The sequence below is a fragment of the Nesoenas mayeri genome (genome assembly GCF_963082525.1).
Source record: "Nesoenas mayeri genome assembly, chromosome: 5".
Classification (NCBI taxonomy): Eukaryota; Metazoa; Chordata; class Aves; order Columbiformes; family Columbidae; genus Nesoenas; species Nesoenas mayeri.
The window spans coordinates 16053003-16068087 of record NC_137548.1 but is presented as its reverse complement, the minus strand read 5'-3'; the positions used below and the strand labels follow the sequence as shown (position 1 = coordinate 16068087).

Sequence of the window (15085 nt, the reverse complement as noted above, 5' to 3'; positions counted from 1 at the left end):
AAAAAAAAAACATTAAAACTCGTTATATGCTGTATTTCAATTTACTGATAGAGCATATCAAATATATTTTAAAACTACTTTGTCTTTCTTCAGACCTACAAAAATAGCTAACCTATCTACCGGGAAATCACATTCTGTAAAATCTGGTTTGTTTACATTGGTCAGACTAATTGTAAGTTAAGTAGTAGCTTCCGTAAATCAACTTTTAATATTGTTCTTTTTGATCATTTTAACTGAAGGGTCAGCAGCCTCTAATCACATGTATAATTGTTTTCCTTATTTTGATGTATTGGAATAGAGCTTTCTGCATGAATTACATCTGTCACTGATGGCCATTCAGGCCTTGTAAGTCCCCTTATTCCTGTAAAACCTGATTTTATGTAAGATTGCTTAAAAAAAAAAGTCATTACCCCTTAAGTGCTTTAGAAAACATGGAAAACGCCAAACTAATTATTGCTGTTGGCTTTTCTTTTAAAGTATCTTGGAAGAATGTGCACAGATTTGAAACAGCTCTACAAATGCAACTGCAAATTATATAAGGGTTCCAGGGCATCTGTAAAAAACCCACAGCATTTACCACCTACAAGTCTCAAAGTACAATAAAGGAAGAGCCGTGTCACATCTTTCTTGGGCTTCCCTTCCTTCAGCACCTCGACCCCAGCACCGGCTTTCCCTGCGCTCACACACCCAGCTCTGCGCAGTACAAGTGCTGTGTGTCACCCAGGGCGTAACTTCCACCACCGACCCATTCAAATTAACTTTGAGGGCGGGCGGAGGTTAATGTTAAGCCAGAGTTGCTCCAAGATACGCTTCGTTTTGTTTAAAAATGTGTTGGTGCACAGGGGCAGGCAGGACGGGCGCAGGAGCCAGGGGCAGGACATGGGGCCACCTCTTTCTCGTGCTTGTCTGAAGCGCTCAGGAATGCTCAGGTGGGCAGTGACAGGTTTCGGGGAGGACAGCAGACCTTATCAAATAGGCTGGCTATACAGGCTTCCAGTGTTCACCAAAATCAAAGAGGAAACACAGAAGGGTAAACAGAAGCAAAATTAATGTTTTCTGACTTCCTCAGAGGCTTGGTTTTTTGGTTTCGAGTCCAATTTTTCACCAGTCACTTTAGTAATCTTAATTTTCAGGGTAAATAATGATGCAAAAGAGAGCTGTGTTTATTTACCGATCATCCATGAAGCTGAGCAGACATTGGCTCCTAATTTTGCTGCAGAAATTGTGCCATCGATGCAAATCATAGTTGCACATATGCCTGAAAGGATGGGCAAGCCAAGCTGGTATTGCTGCTTTAGGAAGTCCACACACCAAAAAAAAAAAACCCCAGGCATATTCAGGAAAGCACTTGCATATATACACAGGTTTCTGACACTAATCAGTGAACAGTCCTACAGCAAACCGTAAGAACGATAACCCCAGAATGGTCACTATTTGATTCTATAAGTCTAAAGCAATAGTAACAGGATAGGGAAGAGGAAAGGGCAGGAAATGTGCATATAAAATTCCTAAGGCAGACAAACTCCTAATGCAGTCCATATGTTCAATGGTAGAGTTAATGGGAAAAGTTCAGCACAGGTATTTACTGATATGTGCCTTTAACTGTTATTCTTCACGAGCTTTGTGGACCTCCCAGTTTCGGGACAGCCCCTCTCCTCCACAACCTTTTCATTTGAGACGATTGTAGAGACTCTATAAACTTTATACAGTTTCTATAAATTAAATGGAATCTTTTTTTCTCCTTTGCACCTACTATTGTATAAAAGTGAAGAAAATCACTCAAGTCTAAAGTTCCTATGCTTATGTATATAGTTTACTGAAACTTCACTGGGTTTACTGGGCAGCTAGAGAGCAATAACACCATTATAAAATAATAATTGCACACAGCATATGGCAGGCCTGCACACAAATCCTATGCTGGAAAAGAAAGATGCCTGCTGTGAGGGTTGGATTCAAAGATGTAATGCTGGAAGTTAGTAAAAAGTTAGGAATTCCCATTTTGGTTGAGCTCAGCTCAGACCTTGACATGAGAGAAAAATTATAAAAAGAAATTTTGACCATCACACAGAAGCTGGATCTTCAATACTCTTCCAATAAGCTCAAGTGCAACAAGCTTTCACAGTAAGGTCTAAGATATTGCAGAGACACAGTATTTACTGCTACTGCCATTTCTTCCTCCTTCAAACCTCCTCAAAGGTCACTACTGTTGCAATACCTCCAAGAAGCCAATCCCGTAACAGCCTCTACGTGCAACAGCAAATTGGAGATAGCAAATATTGATTTGCTTTTAAATACTATTTATTCTGTTGTTGTAAAACCAGTTATGAGTAATCGTCTGGGGCACACCACCACGGGGCTGGGCATACAGGGCAACTATGAAACGTGGAAGCTGATGTGAGTGGAACACTTGTCAGTGTGTAATTACACAGCTTCAGAAACTCCTTGATTTCCATGCATGGACATTACTCCCAAAGCAAAGCAGAAAGTCACTTAAATTTGTTTCTACAGCTATTAGCATTTCATCCATGATAATATCATCATCAGATGACGTTAAAACCTTCATAACAGGCCAAGCTGGCTTTTAAATCTATTTGCAACTTACCTTCAAGGCATCTTGTTAAGTACTAGTTTTGTAACATGCACAAAAGGCAGCTTCCTCATTTCTACCACAGGTTATTACCTCTATAGATACGAGATAGACCTGTTATTAATGTTAAGCAAGTTTCCAAGACACAAATGGGGTGTTGGGCATCTAACTGTGAAAGAAGATGCCCTGACTGCCCTTGGCTCCAGAGGCAATAACTTGTCAGGAGAATCATCCCATAACCACCTCATCAGTAACGAATGGCCACCACAGAACCAGCTCATAACCTTTATGGCTCTGGAGGTATCAGAGCATCTGCCAAAGTCTTAGATCTGAAGAAACTGGCACTTGTTATTAAATGACAAAAATATATGGGCAAATGTATGAAATTCAAATACTACAACCTAACTCCACAATGAAACGTGGTTCAGCCACCCTACGTCTTGGGAAATGCAAATTCCTGCCCTTCTGCCTTCCTCACCCCAAAACCCAGCTCACACAGACAAGCAATCAATCGGTCTCTAGTGAACACACACTGAACAATCTACCTTTGAGAAACCCAAACTCCAGGCCACTAAATAAAATGAGAGCTGGATTTTAAACTGGGGTTCATGGTGTTCCTGCACTGTGATTCAGCCTAGGTGTTTCTCATTACCAGTCATCATACTACCAAGTTTGGATACTGTTTTCTCTGCGAAATTAATGTCCATGAAGGAAGCCAGATTGACACCTTAGAAAAAAATTTTACCTAAAATTGCTCCTTTGTAATGTTCCAAGCATGTGCTACTATGTCTCAAACACCAAAGAGTGAGTTTCCAGACATGAAAGCCCATGTTGTTTTTACAGATCATGACAAGGCTGCCAGCAATACCTTTAGCTAAAGAGAACTTTGTAGATTTTTGTTTTAATTAGGTGGTTGTACCTTTGCATAGACCCAGACTGATGGCACTGAGTAGCCAGGCTGAATTTAGGTGTGAAACCAGCAGAAAGAGGTTGATATCTAAGATTTGCCTCAATAAGCTTCTGTACACAATGCAGCTGGGACACATGAATTCTAGCATGTTGTTCTACCTTTTTATTTTTTTTGTCTATATAGATACAAGCAATTGCATGTGCCATATGGGCAAATAAAGGCCATGCCATTAGTTAAAATAACCAGTCAGACATTAGATACAGGATGTGGTTGTTGGGCACAGGATGTCGACATCTGTAAGGAAACACAGATCCTTGTCCAGGAGACCTAGTGCTGTTCAAACACAACACGGGAGACAAAGTTCAGATGCAAAGACAAAAGCCAGGGCATATGTGAGCAACACATCTGACCTGGGAAGGGTGCTTAGAGGCGAACTGTGACCAAAAAAAAGGGGGGTAAGAAAAGGAGACTGGGTGGGGGACAGTTAGTGACAGCACAATAAATGGAGAGTTTAAGATGAAACGTGTAAAGTAAGACAGGGAAAAGTGCAATTAAATTTTCTACTTTTGTTTCATCTTAACACAGAGTTATGTTAAACACATTGAACTATGAACCCTGACAGATTTAATCTGTACTCTATATGTTTACAAGAGGCTGAAAAAATAACTCACAACATAAAATGACATGTAGATGAACACCTTCCTCTCAAGTCTATACGATTCAGTCAAGCTACACTGCTCAATGAGTACTCAGTACTTAGAAGAAAATCTCCATATTGGTAGGAGTGTGAATTTTAATGGTGTAATCAAAGTTTAAGGAATAATTTGATCCAAATTGCCTACAAAATTTGTTTTATAAGCTTCTGAATTCCTGGGAATTGTATATATTGCTTGTGCACAAGAAACCCCCAAACAGCTTAAAAGATTAATATAAATTTTCTTTTTGATCTATACAGGGGTTGAAGGCTTTGTTGTGTACCAAATGCCAATTTGATGTAATTTGGAGCACATGAAATATTAAATCTGGTTTTCTAAAGGAAACATTAACTACACTATATAACATGAGACTGCTCTCAAGTTACCTCCTACGAAACAGGGCCTCTAAGTCTTCCAGATGAAGTTGTTAAGTTAATTGTTTGTTGAAACTGACCCATTTATTAGGGTCCTTATTAAATTTCTGTGGCAGGTGTTGAAAGCTTGAGGCTTTTTCATTCCATCAAAGTTGCAGAGTCTGAGTCTTAGTGGTTCAAAATTCTTTAAAACTCAGATTCATGCTGCAGAACACAAACATCACAAGATCATGGGCATTACATTTTCCTTAGCTGCAGCTAAATAGGTTTCTTTTCAGTTCTGTGTCTGGTTACAGCAAAATATTTACTGATGCAATTGGTATATTAGGATTACATGTACCAGACAAATACTGCAGGATGAATATGAGATTTATAAAAAACTTAGTGCTTCAGTTCTCATAATGTCTGAGACAGATGTTCCTCTTACCAAAGCATTAGAAAGATGAATTCACGTATAAATTCTACTGGGCTCTAGAAGAGAAATCCTACATAAAATATTACTATTAGAGCTGATCAAAATAGCTTCCAATGAGAGGGATTTATTTTTCCCCCTTGGAAAGTAATTTGGTATTGGCAGATGGTAAAGATTCCCCTCCCTGTACCCTTTCAATCACAAGGAAGCATCTTTGTTGTCATCACTTTTTATACACGTGGAAAATGATATTTAACAGATTAACAAAATTTCTCATTTACATACCAGGAATATTCTTATGAAACAGAATTTGGCAATTTTAAAAAACAGAAATACAGTTCTGAACACTTTGAATGAAACAAACATCATTGTTTACTGGGAAGGCTACTGGACCTGATAAAGTAGTAATTAGGTTAAATTTAATGGATTTGGAATTGATCTTAATAAGTGATTTAAGTGCTGACTCAGCAAGGGGTTTTCAGACTGCGCACACCACCTCTTGTGGTATATTACATGCCCTACAAGGAGCATAAAACCTCCTTCTGTACATGAAAATGAACAGAATTTGCTATTACCAGCAATGGCCATTAGGAGCAATGCAGACTGATAATATTGTGGTTCAGGAGCTGCTCCTAGTCCAGGGTTCACCATATTCCAGTGCTGATTGCTGCACTAATACTGATTTCTATGAACAGTTCACCTCCTGGGACTGCTGATGTTTCTTGGGGGTATTTAGTTCTCCAGCTCTGCAGTGGGCAAAACGTCCAACACCTGCCGTTGCCTGAGTGCTGAACTCTGCTTCAAAAGGCAATGCCCAACTTCCATTTCCACCTCTTCTTGCAACTTTTCTACCTACTTGAGTCTATCAGGGTTGGTTCTCTTAATTTGCTCTGAAATAAAATCAGGAGTGCCCTTCTGAAAATAACAGAATTGTAGTCCATGCATTCAGCCAGGTACCAGTTAGCCCTGTCTTCTGGTTAGTTACAGGAATGACTCTTGAATCAACTTCATACCAACATGGTTTTACTAGCACTAGCACTTTCCCTCCCACTGACATGGAGAAGAATGTCTCATACCTAAACCAGTATCTGCACCAATATCTATCTATCACTCCTAACTGAAGATCTCGGTGCTCATCCTCTACCATCTAAGAATTAAAGAGCAGCTTCCAGAAGCCATCCTACCTCAAACAAGTAAAGGTGAGTCACAAAGGCCAGTCCGTTTCATCTCCACTGCTCTACATTTACCTTTATTTGTTGTGGCAAACCTAGAAAGCCTAGACTGTGAAACATTCCTTATTGTTTATGGTTTTTCCTTCCAGAGAGGAAAAAAAAATCCTTTTGGCTGCTAATTTTTTTGAGACATCAAAAGCTGAAATGCAACAAGATATTCTGCTTTACATCTGTTCTGACAACAGTGCTAAAGCCTGAATAATTTGAGATGAGCAAAGAAACCCAACAAAACCCACACTATGTGTCAGGGTTATTTCTTGACATTCAGAGTCATATGAGAACTAGTGTGTGCCCAGAATCCCACTGTTTCCTATATTTGTCAGTTAATGTTAATAGGTTGGTGGTTAACTTGACTTTTATGCATTTGATAATGTTGTAACTGAAACTGTGAGTAGAAGGAAGACAATGCAGGCACAGGAGACCAGCAGCACATCCTGGGAAGCTTCCTGAGCTCCTCTGCAAGAGTCAGTCTCTAATGCAACATTTGAACTCTCACAATTAGTAACCAGAACCTTCAAAGAACTAGGAGATGGTACAGAAGGGCTGAGGAGACAACTGCCAGAGACATATAATCTTCTTTGGAATTTGCCTTTATCTGTGGGAGACCTGTACTTACAAGACAGTAGTTTCATTTTCTAAAATCAGGTAAGGAAAGGCAACCACAAACATGGTGTGACACAGAACTGCCTTGCAGAAGCCAAGAAATCACAAAGAACAGCCTGTTGGGGTTCCTGTGGCTTCTGGATCTTTGTTTTCTGCTTCCCTCATTGTCCCCAAACAACTTGGGGGCATTACCCAGCCAAGTACATTATCCAAAACAAGAAATAAATGCTTATGAAACCTTCTAAGCAGGATAGCACAGCACTAGAGAAGGTTCAGAAGTAACAATTATACATGGGCAGTACTGCAAAAACAGTATTAAAAGCCAGAAAGGGTAATCCACTGCATGGACCACCAAACCTACTGGTATGCTCAAGGAAGGAAGAGGCCTCACATGTGTCTCCCTACTGAAAAACAGACAGAATCACACTGAGTTCTGCCTCTCTCCTACTCATCCACCCCTTTAATGTCTCTTATCAAAGCCACTAAGCAGAACAGAAGAAAGAGAGTGAGAAGCATGGTAGTCAGATGAATATTGGAAACATGCAGAAATACATGCATCTCTAAAAGCAAAAGATTGAAGAGATTTAGGGAGATTAATATTGAGTAGCAAAAAATCCTGTGGCTTTGGAGGAATAAGCAGATGCTTTGTCCATTGTGGGTCAGACACGTGATCTGAAGTAGAGGGTACGAGGCCGTTCTTGGAGGGATGGAGAGGCAAGCAAAACCAAAAACTCAACGTAAGAGACACGAGCTACACTGTAAGGTGCTGTGTCACAGAGCATGGCAACTGCTATTTAAAAATGGATGAATGCAGAATGTAAGCTGCCCAAGTTAGATTAAAATAACTAAAAAGCTGAACTACAGTAGAAGTCCTTGTTAAGATGCAGTGGATACCCCTGAGGAGTTGCCATTTGTCTTACGTGACCTTCTAGGAGGTATGCTTCAAGAGGGTTACACTTGCTTATCCAAGAAAAGGGTAGCTGCCACAGAAGAAGATACAGGCAGATCAAGGATGATAAACTTGTCCGTGTTCAATGAAGTCAATTACGTAGCTTCCCTCACAAGACTCTGACCCTAATTCTGTCCCCCTCTAACCCTAACACAGGCTTTGTCCCCTCCGCAGAAAGTCCGGTCCTCTCAGTACACTGGTGAGCACTGCTCTAGGTAGCATAACGAACCATGAGTTGCATGTTCTGGGCATTATTCTGGGTGATGCTATCCAGCTGACAAAAGTTAGCAATTATTTTTGTGAAGACAGCAGCAGTCTTTCTTTGCTCCAGCAGGCTTTGAAACCAGGCTATAACGTGTGAAGATCGTTCGGAAATAGCATTGGCACAGCTTACCAATTAATGAAAACTAGGTGTCAGACAAACCCTTGGCCTGGGCTTGGACTGAGGCCTGCTGTAACACACAGGATCCCAGTTCTTCCTATGAGTCTCTCAGAATGTGGCAATGCAGCTCTCAGGTGACTGACTGTTGCTCTTGATGGAGGCTCCACATTTTCAGCTGGATGCCTGAAGGCAGGTTTCAGCAAATCTGCCAGGATGAAAGCCCAAGGAAAAGAAATGTGTATACAGGTTCTCTTGTGCTGAGGATCCAACACTAAAATAGTATGATTTCGTGGCATTAAATCAATGCCATCAAAAAAACACAGCATAATATGCTGCAGACACTTCAACATCTTCAACACTGATGCTGTCATGCCTCCTGCCTCTGTCATTAAATAGCTCACTTGTAACCTCCAAGAAAATCACCACCTTTCTCCTTCTGTATTTTTTGCAGCTCTTTTCTAAAATTCAAACAAGAACAGGGCAGGAACAATGAAAACTCACTCTTTCTCCTTCATGGCCCACATGGAACATCTACCCAGAAGAAAAAGCAAACAAAATAATTTGGACTTAAGTGCCAAGCAAATATTTTTGTTATTTATGGACATTTACAGAAACAAAATTTAGCAGAGAGGCATTCCTCAAGTACAGTATTACTCATAGCAAGATAATATTCTTTCAAGCAAAAACCCATTACCATATAGCTATACTCTGAGTTTACACAGTACCTTCAACTCGATGAGCTCTGTGATCGTCCTTATCAGACTTTCACATCCCTGGGGACAAGACATAGCGTTGTCTCCTCTTACAAAGGAGAAAATCGGAGCACCAAGAACTTCAGGGACTAATTGCCATGCAAGGAACAAGCCCTTCATTTAATACACTCAATGGTGCTCCTTTGACATCACATTTTTCCAAAAGGCAGGTTTAAAAAAAAAAAATAAAACACACTAATGGAAAAAAAACCTATTTTGTTGCCTTGAACTGTGCTCAACATGCATAACGATCTAACGATCCCTCCTGAGATGTGTATAAGAGATATACTTCAAAATGGGATGTAAACCATTTTATTTGCTCTGTTAGCTTGTACTCAGAAGAAAAGTAATCAGACATCCCAGAGAAAGGCAGGCCTTCAAATATATGCCATAGTCCATAGCACAAGAGGAATAAAGGCACTTTGGAAAGAGAGGGAGCTTCTGTCAAAGGGTCTGGTTTCTGCAGCCTTTTGAGTCAGTTCTCTACTTTTATTTTTCTTTTAATGCCAATTAAAATGATTTTCTCCAAGCTTCCTGGTGCTCTTGGCCACTCCCCAAGACTATTACAGAGATGAAGACAAGGAACCATTCAGTCGCTGCAGCGTGCTTGGTGGGACTTCAAAGCTGCACCACGCAGAAGCACAGTTTCACATACCCTTTAAGCCAGTACAGATCCACACTGCCACTAAAAGGCTTAGCAAACGCTTTGGCTGGCACAAGGGAGGGCATCAAACAGCTTTTTGGCAGCAAAGCTGGCCTACCATGTACATCAGCCCTTATATGTCTATACACTACCACATTAGCTCATTCTTCCCCCGAACGTTGCTCTTGCACTGCCTTGCATCTCACCCCAGGCCCGAACGACAGGATTCTGTTTAATGTGTGTTCCTCACATTTTTTATCCATTTGCCACATCAAACCATGAACGTTGTGCAATGGGAATAACGCGGAGCATGAGGACTGACAGCATTCCTACTGCTGTAGGAGTCAGAAGAGCTCTCATCAGTCAGTGCCTGTTCCGCCTCTTTTTCTCACTCTGACAGGCACACCTGCTACTTCCACCACAGAAGACATGTGTATGTGCTCCATACGGTTAATAGGTGATACATGCATCTTCCTTAGGCCTGCAGGTACCTACAGAGCTGGAACATGCATGCTTTCCAACAGGAAAATCACTGTTCAGCCTCCATTTTTCTTCATCTGTAGGATATGAGATGGATGGATGAGCAACAGAAGAGGACAGTGAGGACACTACTGCTTTTGGAACTACACACTCCAGTTCCTTACAGCACCTCAGCTGGACAATCCAGTAAAATAGGAAAAGACACGAAAAGCACCAGGAAGGTTGCACTGCATGCAGTCTCTGATGTCAGCCAACACCTTATCAACAACACTGAGATCACCTGAATTAGTACAAGCATGGACATTGAATTCTGGGTGACAGAGAATGATGAGATGTTCTCTTCACTGAGGCCATTTCTGTGCTTAGACCTAGAGACTTCAAAGCTGGTTTAGTACTATTTGTATAAGACTTGTATAAGATTCTTATGTAAGATGATGATTATGATTATGATTATTATATAAGATTATTGTTATATAAGATTCTTATTCTAAAAACCCCATGGATCTCATAGTGCCTTTCTGTCTTCTCATGGTGCTTTAAGCTGAGAAGCTTTTGCAGATGGTCAGGGTCCAGTGCAGCGATCAGTGCCTTGCCTTATAGCATTCAGCAACCACTTAGTTTTGAGAGCCTGGTTTTAAGGCGAGAACTCTTGTGAAGAGTTTCTACTCTTTACAGCTGTATGGAAAGACCTAAGGCAACACAAACATTTCAGGAATATGAGACCTGACTCATGGGTTTTGAGAGCCCAAGTCCATATATCTCCAGTGTCTGTCATTTTGGCCTCATGGAAAGACATTATTAAGTATTCCAAGGACTCTGGCAGGCTTGAAGTGTGCATGGCAATGAGCTTCATCAAAGCACTCACAACACACAAGGTATAAGTTAGACCAAAGAACTGAGTAATCATGACTAAAACATGATCATACAGTCAGTTCCCCTCAGGATTAGAAACACAATCAGATCTTCATAGAGAAAAAAAAAACTAATCAGGAATGTAACTACCTGATTGCAGCCTCTTGCATGGCAACAGGGAAACAGTAAGTCTTTAAGCAAAAGATACTCCTTTGAAACTGAGGTTATCATTAAAAAAAATAAAAGGACTTTCAATGCCAAACGGCATTTTGACTCTGCCACAACATATTGCTAGGAAGGTCATGGATACCACAGTGTGATCTCCATTTAAAAATACTATATAGAAGATGGTGAGGAGAAGGCTCAAAGTCTTAAACATCTGAAGGAAGCCATTTCAGACCTTGGGCTACTTTCCATGATCTCTGTGCTTCTCATCTTTAACAGTGGAATGATTCATGCTTTGAAAAGATCTTGAAATTAAATCCACAAACAATGACTGCAAAGGCAGTCAGACACTGTGGTGACAACTCCACAGTCAGGTCCTAATGTTTAGAAAATAAACAATTCATAAGATGATTTTTGTGATGCATCGATCTAACAATATCACAACTGCTGATCGATAACATCATTTACACAGCCAAGAAAGGAATGCCAACAGGACCTGATACAGCAGCGTGCCACTCTTGTGCTAGTTCTGTTTGCAGCTGCATAAGGTTCAGCCTCAGTGCAGCAAAGTTGCAAAGACAGCAACACCTTTTACCTCTTAACCCTATGATGCTGGAGAAAAAGTTAGAACTAAACTTCATGAGCAGACCATTCTTCCCTTGCTCGCCAGTGTTACACTCATAAGCAAGTCAGGATGGGAATTTTGTTTAGTGCAACTTCACTTGGAAAAAGAGAATTAAATTTTTTATGATGATCTTTTGGTTTATTTCTCCATTAATAATAATGACTGCAATTTAGCTGTAAGAATGGCTTTGAAAATATACCTTCTCTATTTCAATTTATTTCTACAGCTGCAGAATTACATTGTTTAACTTTTCCTTCTTAAGTGGATTTCCTTTGCCTTCGGCTCCCATTTAATAAAGTGACGAGTTTACTGAAAACAGCCTTTGCAGTTTTAGTGGATTAGTACGGTAAAGCCTAACTTGATTGAAAAATAACTTCACTCCATGTTGCTTTACTGCCAGTCAGCTCACACTATTGACTACAGCTGCGTCTGGCTGCCAGACCAGTTATTTCACTTTTTGTTTGTTTTCAAACGGTCAGCAATAGCAATACCAATAACACGCACACTGTTCATTTTCACATTCTGTGGTGTGTGCAGAGTAGGTGGGAACCATCTGACTGGAGACAGGTTGTCAGAGGAGGGCTTTTTCTGCTTTGCTGGAGATCAGCAGGTGATAAAAGCCAAGAAGGCAAGTATGGACCAAAGATGGCAATATAAATACCTACAATTCTATGCCAGATGAAACACATGGGTGGCATTTAAGTAGGAAAAGCTTGTCAGAAATCCCTAAGCACATAATTTAATCAGGATTTGATGCTGTGACACCACAACACGCTGCACACCTCTGCTAAGGTCTGGAGACGCTTCATCCCCCACCCAGCTCACAGCGCCCTTGGCACAGCCGTGTCCCACAGAACAGCCTGGGCAGCGCCCACAGCTAAAGACGGGCACCAGGAGTCAGGTGTTATTTGTCTTCTAAAACAAACAGATTCAATCCCTACTCCATTTTATTATGACATAAATAACAGTTACTCTGTTCTTTCAACACCGAAAAGGTTTAATTTTATAGCTGTTTTATGGATGTTCACATTAAACTTCACACATGTGAGCAAACAAAGACTCTTTGACATTAACAGATAAGAAGCGAGGACCATGAGCCTTTCAAACTCAAAAGCCAAACTTTATCTGCCCTCTCCTACCTTGATCAGAAAACTAAAAATGGAGATAAATGCTGACTTTTATAAATGCCAGTATTGGCTTGTATGTCTCTGTTGGAAAATAATAACAAATCCATTTACTTCCATGTCTACTGAACATAGGATTTTGAAATTTAATTATATAATTCCTTCCACTTACTTAACATACTGCCAGTCCACTTTCTCCATTAAAGAAATAAAATAAAACATTATATAATCTAGTATAGAAATACAATCATACAGAAAAGGACATGTTTTTGTCATAGACAATGTGCAGGCAAGAAAAACCTTTTGAGTTCCTGAGTAAGTAAATCACAATTTACAAAACAATGACAAAAATATTTATACAAGTTCACAGTATTTGCAATTTCAACAGAAATCTCCCTAGTACAAAGAACATAAACTCTGTTCACTACATGAGAGCCAACAGTCTTCTAGAGAACTTGCCTGGAAAAGGAGCTGCCAAGGGGTTAAGATATGAAACTGTCTGGTGTCAGGAGGACGAGCTAGTCGAAGGAAAAACTTTCAGTCAGTACAAACTGGCCCTTTTTCTCTGGATTTCTAGAAGCTTAATAAATTGTTCCTTACATTTGGGGGAGCAAAGGTAAGAAATTATCACTATGCTGATTCTACAAACAAGTTACAGTTAATTGACTTGTCTAATCTCACACAAGAAGCCAAGTTACATCTTGAGCCTTGCTCTTGATGTCACACTTTGCATGTTATGTAAGGATATGCTTAGAAAGAGCTGATTTGATTTCAGTTGCTATGCAAGTGATGGAGCTCTAAACTGCAGCTTGTGTGGGCCCTTTTCTTAATGAAATCCACTGAGATACCGGACTCCACGGTTAAAATAGGTTTTACCATACAGGTCTGAAACAGATAAATCTGGAGCAGAATGTACTTGCTATAAAAAGTAGTGGGGGGGGAAAGTCTTCAAACTTAGATTTGTCCCAAGAGTCACATAAAATTTCATGTCTCAGGGTTGTCTCTTAGAGAAACTAATGTTTCCCTGGAAACATGTTTCTAAATACAGTTGCTACACTCGTATCTTGTACTAACAGTTTGTTCCTCAAGTACAGAGATGGGCTTATCAGTGCTGAGTTAGTATCCCTGAAACTTGCCTGCTGTGCTCAAATCTCATAATTTCTCAGGATTCATCTATTTTTAATAACTAGGAGAGCAACAACAGTAACCTGTTGTCCAAGTTATTTCCAAAAGTCAATGGATGCAAGTCCTCATGCATTAGGAGGAGCACTAATGGATTTTTGACCTCTGGCATAAAAGTAGGGACACGCTCCCACTAAACATTCTTCAGAACTGAGACAGCTGGTGCTTGAGCAGGCACCGCGGGCACCTCAGGAAAGGGACTGTACCCTGAGTTCGTATCATGCCTGGAGCACCAGTCACTTCTATAAAAGGGACCCAGAGCAGCCCCAGCTAAGCAATGATGAAATGTACATTTCTGAGGAGCTCCTGAGAACCCGTGGAGGAAATCCATGAAGTCACCACAGTGCTTGGATTTAGGAGATGGGTTCTCTCCTTGCCCAGGCACTAATGTAAGCATTAGTCTTAGTTTCTTCAAGGATAAATCATAAATGCTGGTGAATACTTCACTGTGAGACTGCAAGAAGGAGCTGCATATTTCCAGCGTCCCGTCTGGTTACCCTGCACTGAACTTCTTGCCAATATCCACCTACAACTAGGAGGCAGCGCTGGTCCTGGCACGTTTCCTAACAAGATCTCCAAGTTGCAGTGGGTTTGGCAGAGTGTTTGCTGTTTTGTGTATCTGCATAGGAACAGGCGGCTCTGAAAAAAAAAATGGATGGGTGATACCAGCCTTTGTCCTGTCTTCTTTATGCTTTACCAGAAGAGGAGTGCTGGAAGACATCATGCTAATCTCTTGTGACTACCTACTTGGCAGATGGATTTTTGCCGCTGACAAACAATTATTTTATCTTTTGATATAAGAGAGGTGGCAAGAGAAAGTTTATTTGATCTGAAGAAAAAAAAAGACTTAAGATTTGACAGAATATTTTTTTTCTCTTTGTGCATGGTCTGCAACATGATGAGTGGTGCTGAGAGAGACTAATGTGTTGTTGTCGCTCCCAGCAAAAGAACTAGGGAACATCAAATGAAAACATCAGGGGGCAGGTTTAAAAGCAAAATTAAGGAAATTGCCTCTTCATACACATCATTGTTGCATTGTAGAAGTCCTCACAGCCAGACACTGTGGATTCAACACATTTACTGAGGGCTTAAGGGAAGGCGAGTCACAGAAGGGAAAT

The 15085-nt window shown here is 40.5% G+C and overlaps 1 protein-coding gene across 1 annotated transcript in view; it reads right to left on the bottom strand.

The window, feature by feature from the left end:
* Nucleotides 1-15085, bottom strand: part of CLMN (calmin) — a gene marked incomplete at both ends in the record, with an annotated part of 70496 nt that overhangs the window by 20076 nt on the left and 35335 nt on the right. The window lies entirely within an intron of this gene.